The following is a 26088-nucleotide window of genomic DNA, read 5'->3' on the forward strand; positions in this document are numbered from 1 at the left end:
AAAACAAATGGAAGAAGACTGATAGACATTGCAACTTTTGTAATCGAGATGGCCACTTAGAATCCAAATGCTTTAAGAAGATGGAAGCCTTGGAAGTAGTGATGAAGAAACATAACATCCATTTGGAGCAATCTTCAACTTCAACTTCATCTTCAGGAATGGAACTTTCTGTATGAGGTTGTCAAGCATCTCGATATGGCTATGCACTAAATGTATCTTCTTCTTCTCATTCTCATGAGTGGCTCATTGATTCTGGAGCTTCTTATCACATGGCCAAAAACAAAGCCATGTTTTCTTCTTTAAATGATTGTAACACCAAAAATATATATGTTGGTGATGATAGATCTCTTAGTGTTGTAGGGACTGGAACTGTTCATCTAGACAATGGTCAGTTTAATGATGTATTATGTGTTCCAACCTTATCCTGCAACCTTTTATCTGTATATCAGATAACTCATTCAGGTGAAGGTAAAATCGTTGAATTTTCACCTCATGATGTTGTAATCAAGGACCTAAGAGATCCTAAAAAGATTTTAGCTATTGGCATTGCTGATGATTCTACAAGGTTGTATAAGTTTCACAACTTTGGGTCATCAAATCTTCCCTCGGTATTTGTTGCTCATAACGATGAAGTGAGCAAACTTTGGCATGAGCGATTTGGTCACTTAAACTATCGCTCCCTTCAGCATCTATGTAAAGAAAATGTGGTGACAGGTCTTCCTATGGTATCTTGCAGAGATGGTGTTTGTTCCGGATGTGTACTCAGAAAACATCATCGGGACAGTTTTGAAAAACGTGCCCCTTGGCATGCGTCAGCCCCTTTACAGCTTGTGCATACTGATTTATGTGGTCCACTTCCAGTTGTGTCATTCTCTGGCTGCAAGTATTTCTTAACTTTCATTGATGATTTCTCCAGACGCAGTTGGGTATACTTCTTAAAACTCAAGAGTGAAGTATTTAACACATTTTTGGCCTTTAAGGCCTTTGTTGAAAAACAATCTGGACATCAGATTCTTAAGCTAAGATCTGATAATGGCGGAGAATATGTTAAAAACACATTCATAAATTTTTTCATTGAGAATGGAATTCAAATGCAACATACTGTTCCATATACTCCACAACAAAATGGTGTAGCTGAAAGGAAGAATCACACCTTAAAGGAAATGGCTAATTGTATGCTACAATCTAAAGGACTTGCTCTTAGTTTTTGGGCAGAAGCAATTACCTGTGCAAATTACATAACAAATCACACTCCTACTAAGGCTTTAAAGAATATCACTCCAGAAGAAGCATGGAGCTCAATCAAACCAGATGTAAGTCACTTTCGTGTTTTTGGAAGTGAAGCGTGGGCCCATATTCCAGATGACAAGCATAAAGCTTTAGAACCCAAGAATGAAAAATGTACTTTTGTTGGATATTCTGAAGATGTCAAAGGCTATAGACTTATTCCATTTAAGTCCAAAAATGTTATCATTAGAAGAGATGTAAAATTTGATGAAAATATATCGGCCTGCGAGCCTAGTCTAGCGGATGTGCCACCTTTCCCTATCTCTTCTACTTTTGAAAACATTTCTTCTTCAGATGATGAAAGTGAGGATGAAAATCCTCCCCCACCATCTCAGGATCCTCCTTCAGCTCCTCAGCTTCCAAAATGGGTTCGTGCTACTTGATATGCAGCAGGTGATCTTGCCGGTGATCCTACAGATCAGCGACGTACACGTTCTCAGTTTGAGAGAGCCTCTTCTTTACTGGCTCAAGCTCCAGTAAATTATGATCCTGACACCTTTGCAGAAGCTTCAGGCCATCCAGATTGGGAAGCAGCTATGAATGAAGAATATCATTCATTATTGGCAAATGATACATGGGATCTTGTTGCTCTACCCAAGGGACGAAAACTTATTAGATGCAAATGGGTTTACAGAACCAAGTATGGACCAGATGGGAAAGTTGATAAGCATAAAGCTCGCCTTGTTGCTAAAGGTTTTTCATAGGTTGAAGGCATTGACTACACTGAAACCTTCTCCCCTGTTGCCAAAATGAACTCTATCTACCTTGTTCTTTCCCTTGCTGCCTCGTTCAAATGGGAAGTCCATCGGATGGATGTTCAATCTGCCTTCTTGCATGGGGACTTGCATGAAGAAATCTACATGGAACAACCTATTGGCATTATACAAACAGACTCTAGCCTTGTATGTCGGCTTAAGAAATCCCTTTATGGTCTCAAACAAGCTCCTCGAGCTTGGTATGCCAAAATGGATAACTTTCTTTTAGAATCTGCCTTTTCTAGGTGTCATTCTGACAATACTGTCTACACCAAGAAAGTGGGCAAGTCTCTTATCATTCTTGTTCTTTATGTTGATGATCTTATCTTGACTAGTAGTGATCCCAACCTTATCAACCATGTGAAGTCTAGCCTTAAAAGGAAGTTTGAAATGACAGACTTAGGACACTTACATTATTTTCTCGGTCTTCAAGTCTTGCAATCCAAGGAAGGTATTTCCCTTTCTCAATCCAAGTATGCCTGTGATATTCTACGCCACTTTCACATGGAAGACTGTAAGCTATCCCCTTCTCCCTTTCAGTCTGGAGTCAAAATTTCAGTCACTTGTACTTCTCCTGAAGTTGATGCTACCTTATACTGTCAACTTGTAGGAAAAATTTTGTATCTAACCCATACTCGTCCTGACCTTTCCTTTGCTGTTGGCCTTGTTGCTTGATTCATGCAAAACTCCCGTGAAAGTCATTGGAAAGCAGCTAAAAGAATACTTCGTTATGTTCGAGGTACAGTTCAGTTTGGAATTCATTACAGTGCCGAAGCATCTCCTCTATTGGTTGGTTTCACTGATTCCGATTGGACTGGTCACCCTGATGATCGGAAGTCTACTGCCGGTTATGTGTTCACTCTTGGTTCAGGACCTATTACATGGGCTTGCAAGAAACAAGGTGCCATTTCTCTTTCATCAGCAGAAGCAGAGTATCGTGGTGCCGTAGAAGCTAGTAAGGAAGCGTTGTGGCTTCGTCAGATCCTGTCAGAGTTTGGCTTTCAGCAGCAGCATCCAACTACACTTTGGTGTGATAATCAAAGTGCCATTCAACTATGCAAAGATCCAGTCCAACATCAGCGCAGCAAACACATTGAACTGCACATGCTCTTCATCAGAAAGCTCATTCATGACCATGTTCTTGAAGTGCAATATTGTTCAACAGATGATCAAGTTGCAGACATCTTCACAAAGGCTCTCACAGAGGCGAAGTTCACTAAACTTCGATTTATGGTTGGAGTTTAGGAAGTTGTCACTAAGGGGGGATAGGCTCTAGTGCCTCCTTCCTTCTCCTAATGTGTCATATTTGTAAATCCTTCAATCCTATCCTAAGTTGTTCTTAAGGGGGGATGTTAGGATATTCCGACACATAGGAAATAGTTAAGTACAACTTGGTCTAGTATAGAGTTAGGTATAGAGTTAGGTAAAGTGTGTTTCTTTACCTTGTACATTTTGTAACTTACAATCTGACGGTCACGATATGTAGTGATCTGACGGTTCATTCTCTCCTCGGTATTACCGACACTTGATCTGTGGCTTAGCACCCAATTGGTCCATGATTTTTATTTAAAGCGCATGGAGGGTCATTTGTAGGGTAATCCGTGCATGAGAGAAGCATATGTAAATTTTCATTCTTTTATTAATAAATTGCCTGAAGTGGCCGCGTTGGTTTAGGCCGTGGACTATTTCCCTCTTTGAGGGTTTTAACCACATCAAAAATACTGGTGTATTGATCTGCGATCTGGTTGTGAGCGGTGTCCTTTGGTGTTCTGTCTGAGGAGCTTACCCTGTAAATTCCTATAGGGATATCGAAAATGGGATTAATGGATTGATTTAGGGCAATGTAATATAGAAAAGGGGAAAATGACGTTGGTTTTGGTTATGGAGTGAAAGTTGTACAATGAAATGGAAAATGAAGAAAAGCTAGGGTTTTCTTTTCAAAATGCAAAACTCATGAAGAACACATGCAAAAGATCAAATTTAGCTCAAATGCAGTGAAGACTTACTTGTAGAAGAGAAATGCATCACTTTTGAGGGTTATTGGGTAATTTGGAATGTTTTGGCAACTTTTTGACTGATGCACAGTGCACTGGGCCCAATGCGCAGCGTAAGGCAGGTTTGCTTGGAAAACACGGTTTTCAACTTCCTTTGTTCAATTTGCCTCCAAATCGTGATTTTAGCTCTCCAAGGGTATCTTGCACAATGAAATAGATGAATAGCACTCCTTTCTCTTTATATATGGATGCCTTTTGATTTTTCCTTCTTTCAAACCCACTTTTATAATGTCATAGTCACTTTTGCTTTAAAAGTATGTTTTTCATTTGAATTGACTTTTCTTGATCACTTGATGAACTGATGCATTGATGCTTTTTATTTTGTTTGCAGTGGCTGGAGTTGGAAAGGTGAGAAAGGGTAACAGCTGGAACTTATTACATATAAAAAAAACTTTAAATTACATAAAATTTGTACATAAAATAGAAAACCCTTTTTTCACCCCAAAACAGAGTTTTGAGGTAAAAACCATTTATTGAGCATATCATCAGTGAATTTATGATTCTCTAAACTTATAAAACCTCCTGATGTGCCTACTGACCTTTTATTGAGTTTTGGATGATCATGGTGGCAAACCCTAGACCTAATGAGACTAAAACCCTAAAACTAACTTTTGTAAATGAAATGAAACAAAAATGACAGTAAATGACCTAAACATCTGAAAACAGGCTAGCAGGTATATGCCATCAAGGAATTGACAATGAACCACTACCACCAGTTGATCCATGACCTAATGGAATGTAGCTGATCGGATGGGACACCTAATATGCATGCAAAAAAAGACAAATTTGATCACTGATGAAGGGATGAAGATACCGACACTAACACAACTTATCATACGAATGTATTTTTCTTATGTTTAGAAATATAATCCATATTTTGGTTTGTTGCGATATTCCTTTAAACCTTCACCACTAGCTTTACCGCAACCATTTTATTTTCACTCTGTTTTATTGTGCATTTAATTTCTGTTTCAATTAAGCCTCTGTGTAGTTGTGATGTGCTTGCTGCAACTGATTTCTTGTCCAGAATCGTCTCCTTTGCCCCTTAAAAATTTTCCTAACATGCTATCAGAGCGGGTTAAACTTTGTTAGTGTAAAAACAAGTTTTTTTACTAGCAATTAAAATTTGTTTTTAGGGTATATTTTTAATGTATATTTACCAGTAGGTAGAAAGTTTTTTTTTTTTTTTTTCTCACTCAGAAATGGCAACATCAAGAACAAGATTGACTAATCCTCTGATACCTCATTTTAATGGAAAAATTATGATTATTGGTCTATTACAATGAAGGCCCTTTTTTCTTCTCAAGACATTTGGGATTTGGTGGAGAATGGTTTTCAAGAACTAGCAGATGCAGCAACATACAATGCATTGTCTCAAGAAGAAAGGGATTTGTTGAGGGACAATAGGAACAAGGATGAAAAAGCCCTTTTCTACCTTTTTCAAGCAGTTCATGAAAGTATTTTCCCAAGGACTGCAGGAGCAACAAAGTCCAAGCAAGCATGGGACACCCTCCAGACAGCTTACCAAGGCATGGAAAAAGTGAAGAAAACAAAGCTACAAATGCTAAGGAGAGATTTTGAAACACTTTGTATGAAAGAGTCTTAAAATGTAGACTCATTGTTTACACATGTTATTGGACTGGTTACTCAAATCAGGTCTCATGGTGAGACACTTGAGGAAAGGAGAATAGTTGAGAAAGTTTTGAGAAGTCTTCCAGCAAGGTTTGATGCCATTGTTGTGGCCATAAAGAGACAAAGGATCTCTCATGGTTATTAGTTGATGAGATTCATGCATAGCTAATTTCTCATGAACATAGACTAGACAGAGCAACAAGCTCCTCATTAGAGCATGCCTTCAAGACACAAGTTTCATTGGGTCAAGGTAGAGGTAGAGGGAGATCATATGCTAGAGGAAGAGGAAGAAGCCCACACAGTGGTGGAAGAAGCATCCCTTCAAGCTCAAGTGGAAGAGGCATCAATCAAAATTCAAGTCAAGGCCAAAGCCAAAATCAAGCACAAGGTCAGAGGTATGATAAATCTCAAGTTCAATGTCATTACTGTAAGAAGTATGGTCATTATGCAAGTGAATGTAGGAAGAGGCAATATGACATTAGTAAAAAACCTAGTGTAAATTTTGCAAAGGAAAATCAGAACCATGATAGCATGTTTTTAGCTTGTAATGTAGAACAAGAAAAACAAAGCGATATATGGTATCTAGATTCAGGGTGTAGCAACCATGTGCCAGGGAACATAGAAATGTTTTCCAATCTAGATGAAAGTGTGAAATCTGAAGTGACATTAGGGACTAATAGCAAAGTCTCTATCATGGGCAAAGGAAGAGTTAATATCCTAACAAAGAAGGAGGAGAAGAATTACATCTTAGATGTTTACTTTGTCCCAAGTCTGAAGCATAACCTCATGAGCATTGGACAACTCATGCAAAAGGGCTACAATGTCTTTTCCAAAAATGATGAGTGCACAATTTTGGATAGGCCTCCAAGAAGATAGTTGATTGCAAAGGTTCATATGACAAACAATAGAATGTTTCCCATAAAAATAAGATTAGATTTGAAGGAAGAAGGTGCACAAGCACAACTATCAATGAATTCACAAGAGGATGGAAGAAAAGATGCAACTTTCACATAAGTAAACTTTCAAGCAGAGGTCAAAGATGAAAATTGTTTATGGCATTTGATATTTTGTCATCTCAACTTTGGAGGTTTGAATTTGTTGCATAGGAAAGGCATAGTGAAGGGGTTACTACTCACAGAAAAATTGGACAACCTATGTGAAGCATGTATCTTGGTCAAGCAACATAAAGAGACATTTCCAGTAGGAAAGTCAGTAAGGGAAAAGGCACCTTTGGAGATTGTCCATTAAGATTTATGTGGACCAATGTAGACACCATCAATTGGTGGCAACCACTATTTATTGACCTTCATAGATGAATACACAAGGAAGACATGGGTCTATCTCCTAAAAAAGAAAAGTGAATTGTTCGAGTGCTTCCGTCAATACAAAGCTCTTGTTGAGAATCAAAGTGGAAACTACATCAAAGACCTTGGGACTGACAGAGGTGGTGAATACATCTCAAATGACTTCCTTTGATTCTGCAGGGAGCATGGAATTCACAAGCAATTTACAACTAGGTATACACCTTAGCAAAATGGTGTCACGGAAAGGAAGAATAGGACCATTATGGAAATGACAAGGAGTATGTTGAAGGCAAATAATTTTCCAAACAATTACTATGTTGAAGCTATTGCTTGTGCAGTCTATATCATGAATAGTTGTCCAACCAAAAGAGTCCAGATCATGGTTCCTGAAGAGGCATGGAGTGGAAGAATGCATAGTGTCACTCACATGAGAGTCTTTGGATGTGTGGCATATGCACATGTCCCGAATGAGTTGAGGAAGAAGTTGGACAACAAGGGGGAGAAATGTATATTTGTTGGATATAGTGATGAATCCAAGGAATACAAGCTCTACAATCCATCAACCAAGAAGGTCATAATCAACATAAATGTGCAATTCATAGAAGAGGAAGCATGGGATGGAATTTTAGAGAAGACAATCAATGTCAAAGCATGCATACCACATGAGGACAAAGAGGAATTGACAACAACAAGCAATTCCTCAACAATCACTCCCTCTACTCCTATTCAAGCACAAAAAAGTAGGTATCAAGTAATCCCGTCAACAAATAACAGAAAAACGTCATGCAGTTAAGTAAGTGATTCTCCAAGCACGTCACAAAGCACAACATAAAGTGACATGTCAAGCCCACCTTCAGCAAGCATAAGAAGACCAAAATTCAGAAATTTAAATGAAATTTATGAGTAAGATGAAGTTGATAGTAGCGCTGGTCTAAATTCCTTATTTGCATTATTTTGTCATGTAGATGACCCAATCCATTTTGAGGATGCAGTCAAAGAAGAAAAATGGGTTGCGGAAATGGAGGAAGAAATAGAAGCAATATGAAAGAATGACACATGGGAGTTAGTGAACCTTCTGCAAGGAAAAGAAGTCATTGGAGTGAAGTGGGTCTATAAGACCAAGAGCAATGTCAACGAGAATACTGAAAGGCATAAAGCGAGGCTAGTTGTCAAAGGATACAAGCAACAACATGGAAGAGGTTATGCGGAGACGTTTGCGCCAATTGCAAGGATGGAGACAATGCATACAGTGGTGTCGATTGCCATGGAACATAAATGGAAAGTGTATCAAATGGACATAAAATCAGCATTCTTGAATGGAGTGTTGAAAGAGGAAGTGTATGTTGCACAACCACCTGGTTATGAGGTAGAAGGCAAAGAAGACAATGTGTATAGGTTGAGGAAAGATCTTTATGGGCTGAAACAAGCACTGCGTGCATGGTATAGCAGGATAAATGCTTACTTGTTGGACAATGGTTTCAGCAAATGCGACGATGAGCCAACTCTCTACATCAAAGAGAGTGATGATAAGATTCTTATTGTTGTCTTATATGTAGATGATTTGATTTTTACAAGCAGTGATGATTTCCTCATCAATAATTTCAAAGAAGTCATGAAGAGTGAATTTGAAATGACTGACTTGGGGTTGTTAAGATATTTTTTAGGCATAGAAGTGAAGCAAACAGATAATGACTTTTTTATTTCTTAAGAAAAGTATATAGCAAACATTTTGGAGAGGTTTAAAACGAATAACAACAAGCCCACACCAACTTCAACTGTCATGTGGTTGAAGTTGGGAAAAGAAGATTGTAGCAGCAATGTCAATCTGACATTGTACAAAAGCATGATAGGCAGCTTGATGTATTTAACTGCCACTAGGCTAGATATAATGTATGCAATGAGTTTGGTGTCGAGGTTGATGGAGAAATCCAAGGAAACACATTTTCAACCAGCGAAAAGGATTCTAAAGTATATCAATGGGACAAAATAGTACGATGTTTTCTACACTGCAATAAGTGATTTTAGGCTGCTTGGTTACATTAACAGTGATTGGGAACGAAGTGTTGATGACAGAAAGTGCATGTCTAGATATGTTTTTCATTTGGGTTCTAGAGAAATTTCATGGGCCTCCAAGAAGCAACCAATAGTGTCACCGCCAACAACAGAAGTTGAATATGTCACTGCAACAACAATAGCGTGTCAAGCAATTTGGATGAGAAGGTTGTTGAGGGATCTTCGCCATGACCAAGAGGGAACGACAACTATTTTTAGTGACAACACTTCCACAATTGCATTCTCAAATAATTCTATCTTTCACTGTTGGAAATAATACTGAGAGGGGAGGGTGAATAAGTTTTATCAGATCAATAATTTTTCATTTCCCAAACAGATTTACATACGCTACTTCTGTGAAGTGAAATAGTGTGTACATGCTATTATGATTAGAGAAACCAACATATACCCAAAGAACTTGTTATTTAGTCAATTTATCATGTGTTGATCTTTAACCAGTGCATCAGTAACTTATTAAACAATGCAGTAAAAATAGAATAAAGCATCACATATAAGAAACACACATGAACACCAAGATTTAAGGTGGAAATCCAATGTGGGTGAAAACCACATGCTGCTCTCATCTCTGTCTTCTTTCAATAATAAGAAAATTTGAATACAATCTTGTATTGGTGCAGACTCATATGAGTACACAGGCACCCACCTGCAAAATGCTACAACCTTCTCTAGCTTTCCAGCTTCTACAGGAAGGGAGATACAACCCCCCTAGCTCTTGTACTGGCCAATGAGTTTACTAGTACATAGGTGGCGGCGTACAAAATGTTACGATCTTCTCTCTTCCTCCAGGGATCACGTTTCATAAATTTTCAGACTGGATGCTCTATTACACAACAATACACATGAAGGCCTCATTTTATCAAATTTTCATACTAGACTCATCAAAACTTTCAAAATGCCTCAACCAATAATCAGTTAATTTGAATAGTCATATCACTGTCACGAGAACATTGTGCTGAACCCAAAAACCTGCATTATCATTCAGAACCAGCTACAACCTCAAAAATCATGCATCAAAATGTATACGCTACTTTACTGAACCCAACTTGCGTGCATACACTACTTCCTTTAATCAAACCTGCGTATACCTTCAAAACTACTGAAACATAAAACTTCTGATTCAAGTCTATACCAACCAAAAATATATTGAACATCTACATATCAATTTACAAAGCTTTACATAGGCAGTCGCAAAGATCACCCTTCTCATTTATACAATCAATCAATCAAATACCAAACTCCTTATGTATTCATTTTTACATTCAGATCTAAGAATACTTCATTCACAAACAATAGTAAAACGATAGAACTGATCAGATAGATCAGTCAGATCTAAAGAAAAAGGCTTTTCTTTTGTATACGCTACTTGGAAGAGTAGAACCTACTTGTACATGCACTTTTACCGAGACGAACGAGTGTATAGATCTCAAAATATTAACTCATAACTTTGCTGCAATTCTGGACTTCAAACAAACCCAGATCATCAAATTTGAAGGATAAAACAGGTGTACATAATCAGATTTGGCCCAACCAATATCAAATCATTCAATGATAAGTCATTTTAGGTCTCATGATCCTGATCCAACATTGAATTCAAGGTGCACAAAATATTTTAGATCAAATCACAAACATAGCCCTTGCAACATAAAATATACTTCTGATAGAAGTATTCCTTAGAAACCATTTCACTTGCACACCCTCGCCTTATGATATTCTCCTCCTTATATATTTTTAGGCCTTTCTCAATACCTTGGACCAAAACCACTTAGGACTCGTGGTATTCTTGGATGGGATCAAATAGTCATTACTCCATTCAATATTTTGGGCTAATACCATGGTATTGACCCATGGTATTTCCTCCTCTTGAGTTTCCTTGATTTTTCAACACATACGAGATTTTCTTCTTGTGAAAGTGCGTGTATACATATATGCCCTTTTTGTTCTGTGAGCCAGCGTGTGTACACTATTTTGACTAAGTGGACCTGCGTATACACCTTAAACTGCTTTTCACCATCGTTTACCTTCAACTTCTTCATTCTAATTAGTAGACTTTAGTTCCATCTTCCTTTTCTTTTGTACCAATGCTCTGTTACATCTAAATGGACCTGTTACATTGTGGGTTGCCTTTCATCAAAACTAAACTGACCTATGAGTGATTTGCCATCAAGGACAACACTTGTATCATAATGCCAACAATCTCCCCCTTTGGCCTTGATGGCAACCATGTTGGTGTTGATTACTGCAAGCTGTAGAAACTGTTAGAGATATCAAGCAACACCAAAATACTTTCCTCCTTTGACATCAAGCGCAAAGGGTGGACCAAGATATTCTCCCCCTTTGATATACATTATGTTGTCCGTGCTCCCCTTGAGTACATGCCAAGTCTACAGAGATATGCTTCAAAATAATAGCATGACTCTATAACTCAACTAAGTGAGTATGACCTACTATTGTGGCCAATAACAACCCCCCTTTTTATTTAGTTTTATTACTAATACTAAATAAATGGGGACCCTTCTAAAAAATAAAAAAGTAGCACTTATATTCCCCTTTGAATAAAACTTACTATCATAAACTTAGGAAAACATCCACAAAACCCAAAAGGACTTAAGCTTTATGATAGGTTTGAATAAAATCGTTCTCTCAATAATAAAGCATCGCATCGCAAAAGGTAATGGACGACACCATATAAGCAAACTACTGAAATTATGAAATCGCGATGCGAGATCACATGCTGTAGAAGCTCATCGCACGTCATAGTTTTAATATGCCTCAAGTATCACTTAAGGTAAAATATCTCAACCCAATGATATGCGATAGGGTATCTCGCAAATCGCATCTCGCAGAAACATGTGGTGATAGATGATTGTTAACACAATGAATTATCGATAATACGATCAGCGATATTGCGATCTGCGATATTGCGAGGCAAATCACAAAATCGCTTTATCGCAGATCTGCATGGCTCATAGTTCAATAAAAAAAATTTGTAATCTGATGCCAAGTTATGCACATTAATGTTAATTTAATGGGTTAGTTGATGATCATTAATGAGATAAGGTTTAGATCTGATCTAGTGGTCATTTCACGTAGGGTGGTATATTTTATATAATTTCAGCATTAAAAGCTTTCCCATCACCTTATTTCTTATCATTACTCTTTCCTCACTTGTAAATTGTAGGAGCGGAAAGTAGAAAAATATACGGAGCAGTGTTCAGAGTGTAATGGGAAAGAAGGGAAAAGCTTCGATTGCTGAGGACAAAGAAATGACACCCTTATACATAGACACCACCTGTAATAGAGGCGCTTCCATAACTACTTGGGAAGGCATGTACAGTTTGCTCAAAGAAGAAAATCCCAAAGTAATGGAGGTTAATGTAACAGCAAACTCACGTGGGTCATCTAAGGCGTCAATCACTGAACTTGCATGTTCATTCTTGCACTGGATAGCGACAAGACCCAAGATTATTCCATACACAGACATGGTCAAGTGGGTACTGGACAATGCTGATATAACAGATAGACAATTTAAGACTCACAGCCAAGAACTCATTGGGTCATTCACTCCAGAAGATTTAAGACTTATGTATCATCTACCAGAGCCACAGGCAACCTACAATAAACAGTTCATGGAGAAGTTCGCTAAAGAAAACGAAGATTTGGTGGAATGCACCAAGGACTGGTTGGTAAGGGAAGAACCACTAAAAGAGGATAAACACGGTATGTATAGTACTGCTTCCCTCTCTTCCCCATATTGTTTTTCTACTGCTATGCTCTGTAGACTATTTGGAAGGCCCAACGTCAATAAGTTTTCATCTGAGTGGCTACCCCTATTAGATGTAGCCAATAATGCCACGATTATGGATTGGGCTAGGGTATTGTCTGATAATTTAGATACATCTATTTGGAATTGCCAGTCCAAAAGAACTACTACTGAGAGGATTTATCCTCCTTTCTATTTAGTTGTTTATGTTATGGATGCGATCTGTTATGTTTCCAAATTTCTTTTAATGGGTTGGAATTGGACTACTCAGAATCCCCCGCCCATTCACATTTATCATAAGGAATTATTGGATTCCAAGTTTATTCCATATTTTTACAAAATTTGTCATGGAGTCATGCTACCTCTGCATAGAATGTTGTATAATAGGGATGCTCCAAGATTTTCCCCTGAAGCGAAAGTTGACATTCTCCCTATCGCAAGAAGGTTCGGGGAAGAGCTTTTCATCTATGTCAGAGTATTTGGAAGCATTGCTTCCCCTCATGTCCTACCCTTATATGTCTCTGATAAGTTATTGGTGTGAGAGATTGCCTACTAGACCTGTAGGGTGGGAGGTATGAGAAAAGAACTGAAAGACAAGAAGAAGGCCATTTGGCCACAATTTCCTGTGGCCTGTGGGGCCTTTTCACTATTTGATTTAGGTCATGCATTCAAGGAAGTAGGCAATATGCTATGTCTACAACTATTCAAATTTCCAGGAAGACAATTCGACCCCCATGATGTCATTAATAATTTCCCTACTACTGTTAAGATAAAAGTATTTTCCAAAGAAGACGATCCTTTTGATGATATCTTTCAACATAAAAGCTTACTGAAAGAAGTTCTGCACTCTGTCCAAATTCAATTTCCCATAGCAAAATTCCAAGAATTCAAATTGTACAGAGAAAGGAGATTAGCTAACATCCCCTTGGATAAGTTACACTTAGGATCAATAAGGGAGCCAACTCTTAGTATCAATTTAAGTGGGAGATCAGGCATGGACAAGTCCAGATCTAAGTCTGGGGAAGAATCACTAGAATGCTCTAAAAGGTCCAAGAGTGACCATAATAAAAGCGAAGGGTTAGTAGGAGATACTACCAAAGCTAAAGAGCGCCTACAACAACAGGTCTTGACTACTCCACGGGTAAATCTTCCCCCTCTCATCATCCAGCCACCAAAGTCAGTGGGAACTGAGTTCGATAAAGAGTGGGAAACATTCAATGAATTGATTAATACTGAGGAGTAGAACACAAAGACACCTGACAATACAGTGCAGACATTGACTGATATGGTCACTGGAATAGTCAGCAATGCTCCAAAAATGGATCATATTCCCATTACCCCATATTCTGAAATCATGCTCAAAGTAGAGGAGAATCCTCCTCTAGATGTATTTTATAGTCCATAGCATAAGACAGTGATAAGAAGGCAAAGAAAGAAAAGGAAATTGGATAGCGTGATCTCACCTGAGGTGGAGTAGTTAGACGTCCTTTGGTGAGACCCTACAACTGACCCTACTCAAAATCTCACTAAGTTATCTCAGATCGCAGGAGCCTATGCTTCTGCTATCATTCACAAAGCGTCTGAGGTACAACAATTTCTGAAGGATAAAGAGGAACAAATACAGGTTTTGTAGCAATAGCTACAACAAGTGAGCACCAATCGCGAAGCAGAAGAAAAGTTAGAAAAGTTACAGCAAGATTTTCAACAGATGCAGCTGGGATACCAAAACAATTTTGCTAAAAAAGAAAATCAGTTGCAGGTTATGCTAGAGATGCACTGAGATGATCCCAAGCTTACAGAGTTTGTCACAAAAGCCTTTGCCTTAAATGACCAACTCTTGCAACAACAAGAAACATTATGCCAAATAATATCGCAATGGAGCCCCTATTGTGAGATGAGCGACAAAATTACCAGTCAAGTCGTGGATTTGCGACATAATTATGATTTAATTGATAAAACAATTTCTAATTATTTGGCTTGGAAGGAATCAGAAGAAGGAAGAAAATCAAGCGCGCTCATAATCAATGAAGCCCACAAAGAAATGCTCTTTAATAAGTGGGATGCACAGATTAAGAAGGAAAAATGGGTGGCAGAAGAAGCAGCCACAGCGGCAAACAATGTTGTTGACTGTGTCAATGAAAACCTGCATAGAGCAAACCTCATATCAAAGACTGCAACGGGATTTCTCCCAAAGGCATAGCATCTGCAGACAAGCTGGAGACAAAAGGCTGAAGAAAGAGCAGAGTCCATCAAGAAGTTAACCAAGTTGCATTGAGATTCTTACTGGCAGTACTTGGTTTAACCACACAGTCAATGCATGACTCTAAAATGTTTTACAAACTTTGTCTAGAAGATAGCACCAACACTTGCTGATTCTGTTTTCGCAGGGCAACTAAAATCGGAGGTCAGCCAACTGACACTCATCAAGCCGATGTTGAATGCTTGTGACCTCATAGAACAGAGACATAGATAGTTAATTTCCAAATTCAGTTTTAGTTTTAGTTTTGATTTATTTTTTCCTTAGATGAGGACGGTCATTTAAACCTCCTCCTATATTTTTGTAATAGACTATTTTTAGGATTTAGTTCATAGTATTTTAACCCCTCTCATGCATTGAAAGAAGGGTCCTGAAATTTGTCAAAAACGTTTCCTCAGAACATGCACTTCTCCACCCTTAGAGGAGGTTTTGATGAATGAATGGAACAAGATTTATTGATATCTATGTTTAATATCTGCTACTGAAATGCACTTTTGTACTTTTAGTAGATGTTGAATTAGGAAGAGATAAATCATTATTGCTAAAGCTCATGAGTAGAACTTGTTATCAATGGTACTTTTATCTCTTAATGATTTATGTTTATGTGTTAAAGTGATATTTATGTTCAGTCATTTATATATGAATGCTTGAATGTTTTAGTTATCATTTGGCAGTTTTGTACGGTAATGACTATTATATTTATGCTTGATGTATAAATGACTTATTATGTGATATGCTTCTCACAATTGTTTTGGCTAACTTTTTATACAAAACGGTTCATTTTTATTGAATTTTTTTCCCATAGCAATTGAATGATCTTTATTACCAATTGTTGTTAGAAATTATTTTAGATCGCATAACTGAAAAGTTAAATCCTGGGTTAGTTTTAGAATTAGATATTTTTGTTTATTAGAATACAATTGCATATTATTAAATTAGACTTAGATTAAAAGCATTTTACTTAGAAATTATTAGAAAGGAAATATCAATTCTCATCACACACACACAAATTGGGAAACTAGTCCCATTATCCCTAGTTAGACGCACCATCCCAAATGGAAAAGGAGCTACCTTCAAGGTCCGAACCAGGTGGGTATCCCCCTTGTTGTAGACCCGATTTTTTGGGCTTCAACACCTACCTATGACTAATGACTCATACATACATCAATTTCCCAACCAAGTGGGGATACACCATATTTGACTCATTGACCCAACCAACTGGGGATATACCAATTGTTTATACATGACAGAAATAGAAAAATTATTACATCATTCATCACATGCAAAGTGGGGTTACAAATTACATCATATTCCTAACAAGACTCATTCAAATATAGACCATGACAAAATAAGTCATATCACACCTTAGATCTTTACAAGACTTATGCGACAAATGATATAAGTATCTGAAGCCATAGATGAACTCATCAACCATGATGCCAACAATGCAGAATGTGTGTGTAGGCTAATGCTCCCCCTGAACCTATTCTACCTATACATTGTCAACAAGTCATTCATCAAGGCATCTTTGTTAGTCAGATAAAAATCAATGAACAAAGAATATCGTCAGACTGTAATCATCAATATCATATAGAGCACCCATATGAGAGTCTGAGCCACTATTTTTCTATTAGAAAAACATATACGCTCCTTCAACTATAGAAACCCACGTGTATACGTGATTATACTTCATGAAACCTACGTATAATAACCTTCCTTTGAAAATTGGATTTAACAGCAGGATGATGCAGCAATTACTCCCAGCTTTTGTCTGAGATATTCAAAAGTTTCTTTGGGAAGCGGTTTGGTGAATATATCAGTAACATGTTCTTTAGAGGGAACATACTCCAACTTAACCTTTTGTTCAAGCACTTTTTCTCGTAGAAAATGGTACTTAATGGGTATGTGCTTGGCCTTGGAGTGCATGACAAGATTTTTCGGAATACTGATGGCACTTGTATTATCACATAGAATGGAAATGGGTGGATTACATATGATTTGAATGTCTTGAAATGTTTGCATCATCCAAAGTAGTTGTGTGCAGCAAGATGCAGTAACCACATATTCTGCTTCAGCATTAGATAAGGCAATCGAACTTTGTTTCTTGCTGAACCAAGACATTAGCTGTGAACCCATATAGAATGCACCTCCACTAGTGCTCTTTCGATCATCGACATTTCCTGCCAAATCTACATCTATATATGCATGAAGAGTCAGATCTATATCTTTAGCATACCATAGTCCAAAGTCCTGAGTTCCTTCAAGATATTTGAAAATTCATTTAACTGCCTAAAGATGTGATTCCTTTGGGTTTGCTTGGAACCTTCCAACAATTCCTACTGCATGCATGATATTAGGTCTTGTACTTGTTAGATAGAGTAGACCTCAAATCATAGATCTATATTTTGGTTGGTTTACTACTGGTGATTCGTCGTTAGAACTGAGATTGCATCCTGTTACCATTGGAGTACATGCTGGTTTAGAATCTTCCATTCCATACTTCTTCAAGATATGCTTGAGATATTTTGTTTTTGAAAGGAAAATATCATATTTTGTTTGTTGTACTTATAGACCAAGAAAATAGGTAAGTTCACCAAGTAAGGACATTTCAAATTTTTGTTACATTACTTAAGAAAAATTTTGACTCATGGATTCTTCATTGCTACCAAAGATGATATCATCAACATAAACAACAATAATTGGCAGTTTGTCATTTTCAATCTTTGTGTATAAAATGTTATCTGCAAAACCTTTTGTGAAACCTTGTTGTTGTAGATATTTGTCAAGGCAGTAATACCAGACCTTGGAGCTTGTTTCAGACCATAGAGAGCCTTTTTGAGCTTGCATATGAGTTTTTCATCATTTCAAAGAATGAATCCTTCTGGTTGTTCAATATAAACTTCTTCTTCTATATCTGCATTAAGAAAAGCTGATTTTATATCCATTTGATATACTTTGAATTTTCAAAAACTAGAAAGAGCAAGAAACATCCTTATGGCTTCAAGTCTGGAAACAGGTGCAAAATTTTCTTCAAAATATATACCTTCTTATAGAGAATAACCTTTACAAAAAAGCCTTGCCTTATTTCTAATAAATTCTCCATTTTCATTCAGCTTATTCTCAAATATCCATTTTGTTCCTATAACATTTTTATCATGAGGTCTAGGAACTAATTCCCAAGTATCATTCTTTTCAATTTGGTCAATTTCTTCATCCATGGCCTTGATCCAACATTCATTTTTGCAGGATTCATTTACATTCTAAGGTTTTGTGGAGGATAGTAATGCTAGATAACTTGAGGTCCCTATAAGAGTTCTTCTTGTCTGTACTCCATACCCTTTTTCTTCTAGAATTTGAGATTTTGGATGATTCTTCTAAACATACTTGGAGAGAGTCTTTTGTTTGTCTGTTGTATCTTCTTTTGGTGCTTCATTGGTTTCTTCTTCGACATCATTTTGATTTAATGTGGGAAAGCATTCCCCATCTTCCTCATTGTCATATTCCTCTTTTGATTTCATTTGTTTTGGATTTCTGCATGCTTCATTAATTACAACATCAATGCTTTCAACAATTTTCCAAAGTATTTTGTTATAACATTTGTATCCTTTACTTCTGGATGAATAACCAAGAAGAATTCCTTCATCTTCTCTGGGTTCAAACTTATCAAGTTTTTTATCAGTCCTTTTGATGAAACATTTTGTTCCAAAAACTCTAAAGTTTTTTATTGTAGGAGGCTTACCATACCAAAGTTTATATGGAGTTTGATTGCTATTTACCCTAACATTCCCTTTATTGAGAATGATCATGGTAGAAAATGCATCTTCACCCCAGAAGGTTGCAAGAGTTCCAGATTTATCAAGCACCGCTCGATCCATTTGTTGAATTGTTCTATGCATTCTTTCCACCATATCATTTTTCTGAGGAGTTCTTATGATGGAGAATTTCCTTTTTATTCCATGTTGTTCACAAAAGTCAAAGAATTCATTTGATATGAATTCTCCACCTTGATAAGATTTGAGACATTTGATTTTTTGATCTGATTCATTTTATACTAAAGCTTTGAAGGCTTAAAATTTTTCAAATGCTTCATCTTTATGCTTTAGTAGTCCTATCCAACACATCCTAGAAATGTCATCAATAAATAAAATGATCCAAGTGGATCATAGAAAACATCTAAGTCTTCAAAATCTTCTAAACATTCAAAATTGTCGCCTAAGAAAAAGCGTTTAAAGAAGGCGGATAACACTATCGAGAGGCAAAAACATAGAGAAATCATTGAAAAATAGAGTATCAGTGGTTTAAAGAAACTTTGAATCGAAGCTGTCGGATTTGGCTGATGAACGGCCGAAACCCGATCGAAAAATCGCAATCGGTGGTGACAAAGGGAGGCTATCGGCGAAGACCACAAGGAATATGCAACAACGATCAGCGGGGTCAACAAGGATTGTCGATCAAGTGCGCAGATCGATGGCCCAAGTTGCATCACAGTATCGCTATCGACAAATGCAAAGGAGCGCTTACAACAGCCCAGGGTATGTGTGATATGCGATTGCGATTAATCGCATCACAACATCGCATCGACACATTTCAATGGAGTGGGGTTGATAATAACGATGACAACGATAGCTGGACCTGATAAAACTATGTACGATATTTCATAATATTTCAAGTCTGGAAACAACGCTTTTTCAGTGTAAATCACATTTTTGTTAAACAAACGAAATACAAGGGATAAAGCATTGATGCGATATTATGGACCCGAAAGGGTTTATTAATGTTGTTGAATACTATTTCAAATCTGATATGAGTGGGATTTCAGTTTTTAATGTTTTTTTTTAATACAAAGGAAACAGGCAGGATTTCGGGTAGGCCGTGGGTGGTAAGTGGTTTTGGCCAAGCTCTGCCTAATCCCATACAATGGCTGCAACATCTCCAGGCTGAGGAGAGAGAAAACCACCCTTATCAGGCAGTTAACCCTCATACTAAAGGACCGCCCGAAATGAACCACAGCCATTGGATTAGGATCTCCCAGATCAATGGTGGAGATGCGATGCGATTATACAGGTGGACCCCATAGGAGTTATAAGGCAGATTCATAATATTTGAAGTCTAATAAACAGTGTTTGGCAGACTTTTCCTATGTTTGAACGTATTTCTATGTGTAAATAGAGAACGACAATTTTGAAGGAGTTCAAAGGCTCGATCACCCATTTCGTTACAGAACAGGTGGCCACCATCCGTGGAAGCGTTTAGCAATGATTGCTAACACTCAGAGGGGGATCTGAGCGAACAGAGTTCAGGGAGCCAGAGAGCCCGAGAAGGTGAAATGAATAGACAACACCGATTGGCTTTAAAGCCACATACAGAGAGAAAACAGGGGCAAACAATGTTGAGACAGAGCAACAGAGACAAAGAGTCAGTGAGGAGAGTCTATGTACTCAGAAGAGACTTGGGGGATCCATGTAAAGCCTTATTGTTTTGTATCTGTTGTGTGAGGCTCAATTTGAGCTCATTGTTGTAAAACTCTATTTTGATGACATAATAGAGAGGTCACCACTGAAGGGTGGACCAGGAGACGTAGCCTAAGAGTTTAGGGTGAACTCCTTATTAAACTTGTTGTGTTTATGCGTGTTGTCTATTATGTTTCTTTTACTGCTTCATTGTCTATGTATTACGCAATATTATCCATCCATTGCACAAAGTAACATAGGCATATCCAAGCACATGAGTCTGTAATACCTTAATAATTGTCAAAGATCTCAAAATCAGATCAACTAGTATTAGAGCTTTAGGTTTGCCAAGGTTAGACAAGCTTGTACTGGATTGTTGAATGCTAACTAGGTCAAAGCTCAAATTAAAGGAAGGAGAACTGGTTAAGACTAATCCCAAAATTGGAAGAGTCTATCTTAGGTGGAAAATGGTAGAAGAAACTCCCTTAGAATCAGTTTCTCAGTTCATGGACAGTTTCATGTCCATGAGATCCATGGTAGAAGAGATGTATCGAGAATTTAAGAAAGGTTGAAGTGAAGATACTACCACCTCGAAACAAGAAAAAGGAACAAAGGAACCTCTTCTAGATGGCCATTTAGAAGGCAAAGGGAAAGGGAAAGAGCCTCCTCTATCAACACCTCCTTCTAGCCCTTTGATTAAATTAGATGTAAAACTTGATTTGCCAATATATGATGGATAATTAAATGTAGAAAAGCTAGATAAATGGATTAGACAGATTGATGTATATTGCAGGGTGTAGAACATCAATTCAGAAAGGAGAAAGATTCATCTAGCTAGCCTTTGCCTTGGAAGAACTGCCTTATAATGGTAGGAAGGGAGGACACAAACTGATTTGAAGAAGCATGGTAAAATTCTCTCTACCTAGAGTGAATTTGTTTCTGCCATTAAAAAACAATTCTATCCACTAGCTTATATGCAGCAAGCAATGATGAGTTGGCAAACTCTTTGCTAATTAAAGGGGAAAAGTGTACAAAGCTATACCCAGGAATTTAGAAAAAGAGATTTAATTCTAGGCATTTCTCTAGGCTCACTTGAAACCTTGTTGAAGTATATAGGTGGCCTATATAGCTATTTGAGGCACGCCATTCTCATGTTTAAACCTACTAGCATAGATGAGGTATCTGTTCAGGCTACACATCTAGAGGCTAGAGGAAAGAATGTGAACCCAGACATTTGGGGATCATCAAAACCCACTGCAAGCAAGAACAAAGAAAAGAAGAAGCAAAAATGGAAGGAGAGTAAGACAAACACTGTACAGAAAGACAAACCTTCATGCACTCATTGCAAGAAGGATAGGCATGATGATGAACACTACTAGCCTTTGCATCCAGAGCTGAAATCCAAGAAGTTCGATGGAAAGAAGAAGAAGATTGTTGCCACTATTCAGAAAGATTTGGGGTCAGACTCAAGTGATGAAACAACAGTCATAGCCATAGGTATAAAAGGTAAAAATTCTAAAACATCTATTAGTAATTCTGCACAATCTATTGATAATGAAGAAAATGAGAAGAAAAGGCATGAGATTTTTTATATTAGAGTTATTTCCAAGCATCAAAAGATTGATATTTTATTTGATAGAGGTTCACAAGTAAACTTGATTTCTGAAGGAATTGTAAAGAATTTGGGACTACTAAGCACACCTCACAAGAAGCCATATCTATTAGGTTGGGTATGTGATAAAACAAAGCTACAAGTGACTAGACAATGTACATTTAGGTTTGCTTTTATGTCAACTTTTGTAGATGAGGTTGAGTTAAATATAGTTCCCTTGGATATATGTGGTATTGTTTTAGGAATTACTTACTTGTATGATAGAAAAACCATTTTCTATAGAATTGAAAATAAGTGTCAACTCACAAAACTTGGAATAAAATATATTGTAAGAGCTCATTAGCTCAAAAATAACTACACTCTCATTAACTCGGGGCAGATGAAAAGAATTGTAAATTCATGCAAGCAATTTTTACTAATGGGTGTAAAGGAAAAGATCCCTGATAAAACCAATGCATTTGAAGGTTGTGATGCTAAACAGAAAGCTGATTTAGAAAAAGTTATTTCAGAATATGATATTGTATTTCAAGAACCTAAATGTCTGCCACCCAGAAGGGAAATTGTACATGATATTTATTTGCAGAAAGATGCTCCATTGCCTAACATCAAAATGTACAGGTTATCCACTTTAGAGAATGTAGAGATCAAGAATCAGGTACAGGAGCTGCTCGACAAAGGGTTCATAAGGCCAAGCACATCACCATGTGGATCTCCAATTGTCTTACTAAGAAAGAAAGATGGTTCGTGGAGGATGTGCATTGATTACATAGCACTGAATAAAATAATGATCAAGAATCATTATCCTCTTCCTCGCATAGATGATCTATTAGATCAGTTGAAAGAAGATGTTTACTTTTCCAAGTTGGAATTGCATAGTGGCTATCATCAGGACAGAGTAGCAGAACAAGATGCATGGAAGACTGCTTTCAAAACAAAGAAAGGGTTGTATGAATGGCTAGTTATGCCTTTTGGCTTAACTAATGTTCCTGCCACTTTCATGAGAGTAATGAATGATGTACTCAGACCTTTTATTGATGATTTTGTAATTGTATATGTAGATGGCATTCTTGTTTTTAGTAAAACATGGGAAGAACATTTGAAGCATGTAAAGCAGACTCTAGATGTTTTGAAAAAAGAAAATCTCAATGTTAAGTTATCAAAATGTGAATTTGGCAAAACATCTTTGAATTATTTGGGTCATATTGTAGGAGGTGGTGAATTGAAGATAGATCCCTCTAAGGTTGAATTCATTGTGAACTGGCCTAAACCCAAATCTGCTATATAAGTTAGAAGCTTCCTAGGGGCAGCACAATATTGGAGAATGTTTATTGCTAACTTTTCCTTGATTGCAACTCCCTTACATGCCTTAGCAGGATTGAACAAGGTGTTTTAGTGGGGAGGCAAATAGCAGAAAGCCTTCGACACCTTGAAAGAAAATATTAGTACAACACCAGTACTAAAATTGCTAGATCTTCAAAGACCATTTGAGATTGAAACAGATGCCAGTGACTATACCATGAGAGCAGTGTTGATGCAACATGGTAAACCCATATGTTATCATTCAGAGACATTTAATTTTGCAGTAGTTAATTATCCCACATATGATAAAGAATTATATGCATTAGTGCAGAGTGTGAAAAAGTGGAAACATTACCTATTGGGCAAAGAAACAGTTATACATACTGATCATCAACCACTTCAATATTTACACTCACAAACTAAATTGCAGCAATCAAGACACAATATGTGGATGGGTTTTCTAAAACAGTTTCATCTTGTCATCAGATATAAGAAAGGAAAACACAATAAGGTTGCAGATATGTTATCTAGACCAATTATAAATGCATCTATTATACTTAAGCATAACTCAATATTGCATGAAAGCTACATTGAAAAAAATGCTCAAGATGTAAATTTTAAAGATGTATATGCAACCTTAAGTCATGGAAAACAAGTAGAAGAATTGGATTATCATGTTAAGGACCAACTCTTGTATCATTTGGGAAAGATATCCATTCCTCAAACTAAAAGTGTTAACATAATCCGAGAAGCACATTCTTCTCTAATATCAGGTCATTTTGGTGTAAGTAAAATAGTTGCACAACTACAAAGATTCTGTTATTGGCCAAGAATGCATGAAATGGTTTCTAGATATATTAAAGGGTGTACCATGTGTGCTAAAAGCAAGCCCAACAATAGAAAACTAGGCTTGTACACTCCACTTCCAGTTACTTCTCATCCATCCTCGGAAAAGTGTTTCCATGGAATTTTTTGTGGGATTGCCAATGTCTAGAAAAGTTCATGACTATTTATATGTTATTATGGAAAGGTTTAGAAAAATGTGTATTTTGATACCTTGTAACAAGCAGATTGCAGCTGAACAAACAAAAAAGTTGTTCTTTCAGCATGTATGGGTTCATTTTGGGTTACCCACTTCTATTGTCTCTGATCGAGATTCCTGATATGTTGGGAAGTTTTGGTCAAGTCTATGGGAGTTAATGGACACCAGATTGAAGAAGAGCACAACATTTCATTAACAAAAAGATGGCCAAACAGAGGTGGTCAATAGGATAGTGATCTAGTTTCGTAGGGGCTATTGTAGCAAGCATCCCAAGCTTTGGGATGAACGTTTGTGTTATGCGCAACATGCTTACAACTGTGTTAAACATTCTTCTACACAAACATCTCTTTTTGAGACTTGTTTTGGTTTTACACCAAGGTCTCCATTGAATTTTGTCTTTAGTAAAGACATAGCAGTTGACGGACACAATGATAACCAAGTTCATTAAATAGATCCAAGAAATTCACCAGGCAGTGCAGGAACAGCTGGAAAAGAGCCAATCCAAGTACAAGGCAAGGCATGATAAGCATTAAATTGAGCATAGCTTCCAAGTTGGTGATCAAGTCTGGCTGTACATTAGCAAACACAGAATGAAAGGTGAAGGTAAGAAGCTGAGGCCAATAAGATATGGGCCTTTCAAGATACTTGAGAAAATTTGTGAGAACGCTTTTCTCCTTTATTTTCCAGCTTACATGCACATATATTTAGTAGTTAATGTAGAGAGCTTGAGACTATTTGAACCTCCATTGGTTGAAGATCCCGAAGAGCAAATTTAGTTGCCTTCTAATGATGATCTGTTTCTTGAATATCTCAATGGGTTGTAGGAAGATACAGTTCTGGACAGGAAGGTGAGGACTACGCGCAGAGGGGATGTTGAGTACCTCAGAATTAGACTCAAAGGTTCAAAACCAAGCAGTGAAAAATGGATAGAGATTGGACAAGAGAGGAAGTTGTATCCTCACTTGATTGATGCGTAAAAACCAACTTTTGGTGGTTGAAAAGCTTTTCAGTGGGAAGGCGTGATCCAAACAAATCCTAGAAAACCCTCTGTGTCTTCAAAATCTTCTAAACATTCAAAATTGTAGCCTAAGAAAAAACCTTTAAGGAAGGCGGATAACACTATCAGGAGGCAAAAACATAGAGAAATCATTGACAAATAGAGTATCGGCTGTTTAAAGCAAATTTGAATCATAGCCGTTGGATCTAGCTAATCAATGGCCCAGATCAGATCAGCGAATCGCAATCGGCGGTGGAAAAGGGAGGTTATCGGTGGAGACCACAAGGAATATGCGATAGTGTTTAGTGGGGTCAATGACGACCATCGATCAAGTGCGCAGATCGACGGTCCAAGTTGCATTGCAGTATCGCTATCGGAAAATGCAAAGGAGCACTCACAACAGCCCACGGTATGTGCGATATGCGATTGCGATCAATTGCATCACAATATTGCGTCAACACATTTCAATGGAGTGGGGCTGATAATAACGATGACAGTGATAGCCGAACCCGATAAAGCTATGGATGATATTTGATAAAATTTCAAGTATGGAAACAATGCTTTTT

Source organism: Pinus tabuliformis, chromosome 9 (genome assembly GCF_031772625.1).
Source record: "Pinus tabuliformis cultivar Carrire ecotype Pingquan chromosome 9, CPIR1, whole genome shotgun sequence".
NCBI lineage: Eukaryota > Viridiplantae > Streptophyta > Pinopsida > Pinales > Pinaceae > Pinus > Pinus tabuliformis.